The 8808-nt window shown below is 41.7% G+C and overlaps 1 long non-coding RNA gene across 1 annotated transcript in view; it reads right to left on the bottom strand.

The window, feature by feature from the left end:
- Positions 1 to 443: 443 nt before the first annotated feature.
- Positions 444 to 8808, bottom strand: part of LOC121043477 (uncharacterized) — a 119878-nt gene continuing 111513 nt past the window's right edge. The window contains exons 4-7 of the long non-coding RNA XR_005796839.1: positions 5500 to 5649; positions 4595 to 4710; positions 3121 to 3273; positions 444 to 910 (exon numbers count right to left, since the gene is read on the bottom strand). This is a non-coding gene — a long non-coding RNA (uncharacterized LOC121043477). The remainder of the gene's footprint in view (positions 911 to 3120; positions 3274 to 4594; positions 4711 to 5499; positions 5650 to 8808) is intronic.

Here is an 8808-nt window from a genome sequence, read left to right as displayed (position 1 = left end):
TCTCCTCACAAACTTTATATCGTGACATCAACTTCTCACACCTGCTCACATCTCTAATTGTCCCAAGGTCCCTGGACTCAGCAGCCACACCTCAGCGGTTCCTTAAACTTAATATGAAAAAATGCACTTCTCCCTCATCCTCCCCCCTACTCTTCCCCACCTCAGGGTGAGGTGTCCACGGCAGGAAACCTTACTCTGGAAAACCCTTCTGAGCTGTCGAATGAATGCAACAGTTCTCAAATACTGATCTGTGAACCAAGTTTTTATGCATCCCTGGTGAGGTAAGATAAACAAGAACAATACAGAGAGGTTTTTGTAACGCTAAATGTATTCCATGTTTAACTCTTAAATCATGTCCTCTTTACTTTTTGTTTTCAAATATTCTTTTACAAAACTTAGTGAAAATAGATGGAGGTTAGTTGTGTCTTTTTTATATATATATATATATACTGTTATCCTTGGCAAAATAAAAAGTTGGCAAACTTAGGCTCATCAAAATATATTTTGAGATTTTCCTAGTCTCCACGCTACAAAAGTCTGGGAATCTCCTAGAAAAGGAGCCAGCCTGGTGCATGAACCGAAGGAGATGTATGTGAACTGGGTACCTCCTCCTTGCTGGGCTCACACAAGCCATTCATCCCCCCTTGTGACAACGCTGTGGTGAGAGTGATGGTATTTTCCTGTGACGATTCAGGGAAGTGAGGTCTCTTGCAGGTGAAGTGACTTGCCCAAGACCACACAGCTGGGAAGGGGGAGGGGGAAAAGCTGGGATGTGAACTCAGGCTGCCTGAAACTCCGTCCAGAGTGGCTCCTTCCCCTTACAATGTCTGTTCCTGCATTCCCTCATGCAATGGCAGATTCAGAAAAGCATCTAAAATTGACGTAGGTGCACAGCCTTGTTCAGAAGCCTCTGTAAACAAACACATTCAGAGATCAGAAACAATCCTTCCGTCTACAAACAGAGAGAGAGAGAGAGAAAAATGTACTACGGTACTCTGTGGTCGATGCACTTTCAATAAACACGACTGGCTGAAATGATGAAAGTGTTAAGTGCTGAACAGTCAGGGACAAGCTGATTCATAATGCGAAGGGGCAGGGGCGGGTCCTGAGCACATTAACTGCCCTCTTCAGACGCCGAGTCCTCAGGACAGGATCTGGACACGGCAGAGGCTGCCTCATTACCAGACAAATGTAAAGACAGTGACAGTCTAGGGAAAAACAAGAGTGATTAAGGGATGGAAGAATCCATGAGTAAAGATGAAGAAATAATTATACAGCTTAGCTAACTCATAAATCAAGGACGATCATGCCATCTACAAACACCAGAAAGGTGAAAAGAACCAAAGCGAAAGATAGGCTATTTAATGTACATTTAAAGACGAAACAATGGCTGGAACGAAGAGAGTGTTAAAAGCCCAAAGTCAGGGACAAGTGGACTCACTGTGAAAAATCACTTCCCAAGGGGAAGCGGCCAGAACCCCAGGGGGGTAGAGACACAGAGGAGATTGGGCAAAAATGTCAGAAGAGCCCAGAAGAGCCGCAGTGGGGAGCAGCCCCATTCTGGGCCCCGTGGGAAGATGATCTGTGACCTGAGTCTTTTCCCTGCCTCTTCCACACGTTCTCTCCCTCCTCCTTCTCCTCAGGAAGATAGGATGACAATCTGAGGAGGAAAACAGTGTCAACAAATATCACAAGGTGTCATAACACAAGCCCGGCTCAGTTTGATTTGGGCCGTGACAGAGGAGCACTAATTATCCCCAAGAAACCAGTCCCACTGCAGAAGGATCTTGGGGACAGAGCAGGCCCTCACAGCCTTTCCCCTTGAGACCTGTGGGGGATCAGATGACCCAGGCTTATTTATCCAAAACCAGCTGTCCCAAGATTAACGGCCAGCTCAAGGGGTTCCCCATCTCTGCAGGCAGAGAAAGGTGAGATTCGGGCAGACTTTTGGCCTCAAGCAGCCTCTGGAAACTTCTGCCTATGCGTGGTTTTTTTTGTTTTTGTTTTGTGTGTGTGTGTGTGTGTGTGTGTGTGTGTGTGTGTGTGTGCTTAGAAACCCCTAAAATTGCCTTAGAAATGCCTGGGCCCTGATACCCAGAAGACGATAGAAGACCAAGGTCTTTGTCTGCTTTCCATTGGGATCAAACCATTTGGCCCAACCTTTGAAGAGCAGGTCCTTGTCCTGAAATCCCTCACTGAGGAAAACAGGACAGGTGGTATAGGAGGTCAAAGGCTGAAATGTGGATTTAGGGGAGAGTCTAGAACTTGGCGATGTGAAGAGAGCAGGTGAAGGGTAGCTCCTTGTGAATGCACTGAGCCCAGGGTGGGAGGGGAGATGGACAAAAAGCAATAGAGGTGGAAAGACAGAGAAACCCAGTGGAGGTTGTGTTACAAGCCTTCTGGGACCTAATTTCAAGTTTCTTGCATTGTCATGCATATCACTGATGTGCCACAAAGGTTTATCATCACAGCGCAACTAAATAAATATAAAAACAATGGGAAGATAGAAAGGCTCAAAGAATAATGAGAGGCCTAGGGCAAGCCACTTGGTATAAGTGATGAGCATACTGAGGGCAGGGAATCTGACTACAGATTCATGGATCTCCAAGCACTTAAAGGACAAATGAGGCCAGCTAAGAAGTTGAGCATTTTAAATAGTGACAACCCTCATGAGGAGCATTTCAGTGTTTTTTCAATTTCTCTCCTTGGCCTCTTAGTGATTTTTTTTTCCCTCATAAAATGGGCAGTCCAAATTTTTAGTCTGACATGCTTCTCAGAACAGCCTGTTGACTTTAAATGAGCCAAAGCGGGGGCGCCTGGGTGGCTCAGTCAGTTAAGTGTCCAACTTCGGCTTAGGTCACGATCTTGGGTTTCGTGAGTTCGAGCCCCTCGTTGGATTCTGTGCTGACAACTCAGGGCCTGGAGCCTGCTTTGGATTCTGTCTCCCTCTCTCTCTGCCCCTCCTCAACTTGTGCTCTCTCTGTCTCTGTCTCTCCCTCTGCTCCCCCCGCCCCCCCCTCCCCCGGCCACCCCACCGGCTCACTCTGTCTCTCAAAAATAAATAAACATTTAAAAAAATTTGTTTTAATTTAAATGAGCTAAAGGAAAGCAATAGAATACCCTGGTTTGAAACATCGTGTCCAGCCATTGATTATGTGACCAATTGGCCCGACTGGAGAGTGGTTGCACCTGGGCTCTCAGGGGCCATCTCTGCATGCTTGCATTCATTCATCAAACCAGCAGTCACCAAGCACAGACTGACCAAACTGGCCTCTGCAGGAGAAACAAAAATACACAGGACGTAAGAAATGGAGGTCCTTGAAGACAGGAGGGGTGTAGTGTTTGTTTTTTTATCCCTCAGTATCTACCCCTAGGAAGAGGGACACTGCAAGCCACTATGAGTCATTTACTAGTTAGTATAAATGAAGACTCAGAAATAAGGCTAGTGGAAGGGTTTAGAGAGAAAGAGAGAGAGAACAAGAAGACACAGGTCTATAGGAGGGAGGGCCATCCTGGGAAGACCAGAGGAACTGAAGACAAGCCATATAACTTGGTTAACTAATTAAACATGTACACCCATGCGCGCGCACACACACACACACACACACACACACACACACACACACACACAGAAAACAAAACTTACAAGACACCTTACTGGAGCTGGGATAAAAGATAGAAGCCCAAACTCACAGGGTTATTGTATGCGTGCGAGTGCACAGGAGGCAGACAAACATGAACAAATATCTGTAAAACTATGTGACAATTGTTACAATCAAGTTAAAGAAAGGGATAATGGATGCAATTTCTAAATAAACTGTGGATTAGATAATGTATTTATAGCCAAGTGAAATATCCTGACTTTGACAATTGTATTGCAGCCCTGTAAGAGAAATGTCCTGATCTCAAGAAATATACACTGAAGTATTTCAGGGTTAAAAAAATATTTTTTCAGGGGCACCTGGGTGACTCAGTCAGTTAAGTGTCCAACTTTGGCTCAGGTCATGAACTCCCAGCTCGTGAGTTGGAGCCCTGTGTCGGGTTCTGTGCTGACAGCTCAGAGCCTGGAGCCTGCTTCAGATTCTGTGTCTCCCTCTCTCTCTGCCCCTCCCCTGCTCATGTTCTGTCTCTCTCTCTCTCAAAAATAAAATAAACATTAAAATTTTTGTAAATATTTTTAATGTTTATTTATTTATTTTGAAGGAGGGGCAAATGAGCCCCAGTGGGGAGGGGCAGAGAGAGAGGGAGAGAGAGAATCCCAAGCAGGCTCCATGCTATCAGCACCAAGCCCCACACAGGGCTCAATCTCACAATTGCAAGATCATGACCTGAGCCAAAATCAAGAGTCAGACCCTTAACCAACTCAGCCACCCAGGCACCCCTTAAAAAAATTTTTAAGGTGCATATACAACATCTGAAGAGCACAGAGGATGGAAGACTGACTGCAAGGGGTTGAGGAAGAGGAGAGTGGAAAGAGGCTTCAGCAAGGATTTGACAATTGAGTACAGTGTGAAAAACAGAGAAGGGGCTCATGAGAAGAAGGGTTGGAGACAGGGCATGCCAGGCAAAGGTATGGGTCAGAAGCATGGCTCACCTGGAAACTTTAAAGAATGAGGCCTACTTAGAGTTCCCAACGTGTGAGGAAGAATGTGGATGAACACTCAGATGGGACAAGACTCAGGGGACTCTGGGCTCTGGGTAGGGCAGGCTCTGAAATTGGGAAGTCAAAAGAAATTCCTTGTAGACACAATTCTTATCTGCAAACCAACCACTGTCTGTCCTGGGACACAGAGAATATGCATGCAATGTGTGCACCAAAAGGCTCAAGACCACAATGAAGAAACAGTTTTTAAGATCAGGCAAATGAACCAAGAAGAGCTCACTACTGGGTTGGGTAAACTCTGTTTCACAAGTGTTTATGAGCAGCTACTCTGCAGGCATTGTGCTGGACCCTTGGGATAGAGAGATGAAAAGATGTGGTCTGCACCCTCAGGATAGATCACAGGCTGGTAATCAAGATGGGAGAAAGGGGATGTGGATTGACAACCAGCCAGGCCTTCTTCCAGCCTACCATTGACCTCCAGAGCCTGTGTTTGGCCTTTACTGTGGTTGGTACTCAGGCATCAGTGCATTGGTGTTAGGGATAGAAAAGCCACGAGGTGGCCTTCTAATTTGGATATACTTAGCTACAGTGACAGATCTGTTGGAGGAATATAAAAAAAAAAATTAAACTGGTCAAGAAAATTAGAGACCAATTTCATTCATTCACATAGATGCAAAAATCCTACAAATTGAGTTCAACAATGTGTACAAAATATAATACATCATGATCAAGCTGGGTTGATCCTAAGAATGCAAGAGTGATTTAACATTGGAAAAGCTATAATGTAATTCACCACATTAATGGATAATGAATGAAACTTTATTATTATCTAAACAAGTGTAGAAAAAAAAAACATTTGCTAAAATTCAGCATCAATTCATAATGAAACTTCCTACCTGATAGAGTTTTTTTTAACCAAATAATTACAGCAAACATCATTCTTCAAACGTCATTCTTCAAGGTGAAATGTTAGAAGGCCTTTAAAAATCAGGAACAAGACAAAAATGTCTGCATCAATTCTTCTTTCCAGCATTGTACTTGAGGCCCTATCCAGTGCAATAAGAAAAGAAAAAAAATGTATAAGTTTCAGGAAAGAAAAAACAAGACTGACATTATTATAGATAATATAGTTACAAATTTACTAGTTCACTAGAAAACACAGAAGACTTTATAGATAAATTGCTGGAATTAATTCTTAAAAGTTTAACAAGGTGGGTGGATAACAGAAATCAATTGCATTTCTAAACGCCAGCAATAAACAGAAAGCATAGTTTCAAAAGATGCTAACTATAGGGGTGCCTGGTTTGTTCAATCGGTTGGGTATCTGACTCTTGGTTTCAGCTCACGTCATGATCTCAAGGTTTTATGAGTTCAAGCCCCATGTCAGCTTCTGTGCTAGCAGCACGGAGCCTGCTAGGGATTCTCTGTCTCCCTCTTTCTCTTCCCCTCCCCCGCTCTCACTGTCTCTGTCTCTCTCAAAATAAATAAATAAACTTAAAAAAAAATTAAACGTACTAATTATAACAGCAACCAAAATTAAGGTACTTAGAAATAAACATGATGTAAGGTATGGAAGACCTTTATAAAAAAAATTAACTTCAGGGCACATGCACCCCAATGTTTATAGTGGCACTATCAACAATAGCCAAAGTATGGAAAGAGCCCAAATGTCCATCGATGGATGAATGGATATAGAAGATATGGTATATATATATACAATGGAGTATTACTCAGCAATCAAAAAGAATGAAATCTTGCCATTTGCAACTACATGGATATAACTAGAGGGTATTATGCTAAGCAAAATTAGTCAGAGAAAGACAAATATCATATGACTTCACTCATATGAGAACTTTAAGATACAAAACAGATAAACATAAGGGAAGGGAAGCAAAAACAATATAAAGACAGGGAGGGGGACAAAACATAAGAGACTCTTAAATATGGAGAACAACAGAGAGTTACTGGAGGGATTGTGGGAGGGGGTATGGGCTAAATGGGTAAGAGGCACTAAGGAATCTACTCCTGAAATCACTGTTGCACTATATGCTAACTAACTCGGACATAAATTTAAAAAATGAATGAAATGGTAAAAAAAAATTTTTTTAAACAAAAATAAAAAAATTAACTTCATTGAAAGACATTGGATAAGACTTAAGTGAATGGAGAGATGAGCCATATTCATGGATAAAAGTCATAATATGAAAATGACATCAATTCTCTTTCAAGTGATCTGTTGAGTCATCTCAAGTCCTTATCTCAAGAGGAAGTTTGCAAGTAACTTGACAAGCTAATTCTAAAATTTACATAGAAGGGTCGAGTGCTAAGAGTAGTCAAGATATCCTTGAACAAAGAATAAGAGGGAGGGATCTTTTCTACTACATATAAAAACATAATATAAAGCCATAGTAAGTAATATAGTGTGGTATAGATACAAAGACAGACAAATTTTTCAAAGGCAATTAAACAAAATACTCCAAAGCAGACCTACAGGTATATGGAAGCTTGATTTATGACAGAGAGGGCACAGCAGACCACCAGAGAAAGGATAAATTATCCATTAAATGGTGCCCACAATTTATTGTTCGTGGGTGCATGGGTGGGGAATGGATCCTATCTCACACCATATCCAAAAATGAATCCTGTGTAAATTAAAAGCAAAACATATAAGGCAACACTTCTAAAAATTTTTTAATTTATTTATCTTGAAAGAGACAGAGACAGTGTGAGTGGGGGAGGGACAGAGAGAGAGAGAGAGAGAGAATCCAAAGCAGGCTCCACGCTGCCAGCGCAGAGCCTGACACAGGGCTTGAACTCACGAAGAGTTCATGCGGGAGATCATGACCTGAGCCGAAACCAAGAGTCAGACGCTTAGACAACTGAGCCACCCAGGTGCTCCAACACTTTTAAATTTTTAGAAGAAAACATAGAGTTTCTTTATGAGATCAAGAAAGAGAAGGATTTCTTATACAAGGTATAACAAGGTATAAAATACACTAACCGTAAAATAAAAGACGGATATCTTAGACCATATTAAAAATAAGACCTTCTTTCATCAAAATATAGCTTAAAGAAAGTGAGAAGGCAAGCCACAAACTGGGAGAGGATGTCTGTAATGCATATAACTGACCAATGAATCTATAAGCAACTTTTCCTATAGCTGTCTGCATGCTCATTTCCTTGTCTCTTTCAGAACCTTTACTCAAATGTCATGTTCTTAATAAAACCTTCCCTGACCACTGTTTAAAAAATTGCAAGCTCACCACCCGCCCTGGCCCTGCCTATTGTCCTTTCCTGTCTTATTTTTAGCCATAACACTTATCATTACCATACATACTATATATGTGACTAAATAATTTGATTGCCTATCTCCCCTTCTCCCCAGCAGACTATAAACTCTGAAATGAGACCAGGAATTTTTGGTCTATTTTGTTCACTGTTGTGTTCCCAGCATATAGAAGAGAGCACATAGCAGGTGCTCGATAAATATGTGTTGACTAAACAAACGCTTACAACTCAATAATAAAAATACCAACAACCCAATATAAAAATCAGCAAAAGGCACAAGGCATTTCAGGAAGAAAAGAAAAAAACACAACTTGTCAATAAACATACAAAAAAAATGCTTGAATTTATGAATAATCAGGAAAATGCAAAATAAGACCAAAATGAGATACTATTTTGCACTCACCAGATTGGCAAACATTAAGAATTCTAACAATACTGGAGAAAAAAAAAAAAAGAGGGGGAAACAAACCATGGGAGACTCTTAAGGATAGAGAAAAAAACTGAGGGTTTACGGAGGGAGGTGGGTGGGGGATGGGCTAGATGGGGGATGGGGATTAAGGAGGGCACTTGTGATGAGCACTGGGTGTTGTCTGTAAGTGATGAGTCACTGAATTCTACTCCTGAAACCAATGCTGCACTGCATGTTAACTAACAAGAATTTCAAAAGAAATTTGAAAAGAAAAAAAAAAATTCTGACAATACCAAGTATCAGTAAGGATGAGGAGTACAGGAAACTCTTAATACACCTGCTGATGGAGGTGTAAATGATTTCCCTCTTTTGAAAACAATTTGTAAAGGTGGTTATCTTGTAAAGGTGACCATGTGCCTCGCCTACATCTCAGTTTCTCCGTTCTTAGGTTTATACCCCGGAACACTGCCACTCAAAGTGCAGCCCACAAACCGGTGTCAGTATGTAA

The sequence above is a fragment of the Herpailurus yagouaroundi genome, unplaced genomic scaffold, assembly GCF_014898765.1.
Source record: "Herpailurus yagouaroundi ecotype Mexico unplaced genomic scaffold, PumYag 187, whole genome shotgun sequence".
In the NCBI taxonomy this organism is placed as follows: domain Eukaryota; kingdom Metazoa; phylum Chordata; class Mammalia; order Carnivora; family Felidae; genus Herpailurus; species Herpailurus yagouaroundi.
Note: the sequence above shows the minus strand (reverse complement) of the source record. Positions and strands in the feature narration are given on the sequence as shown.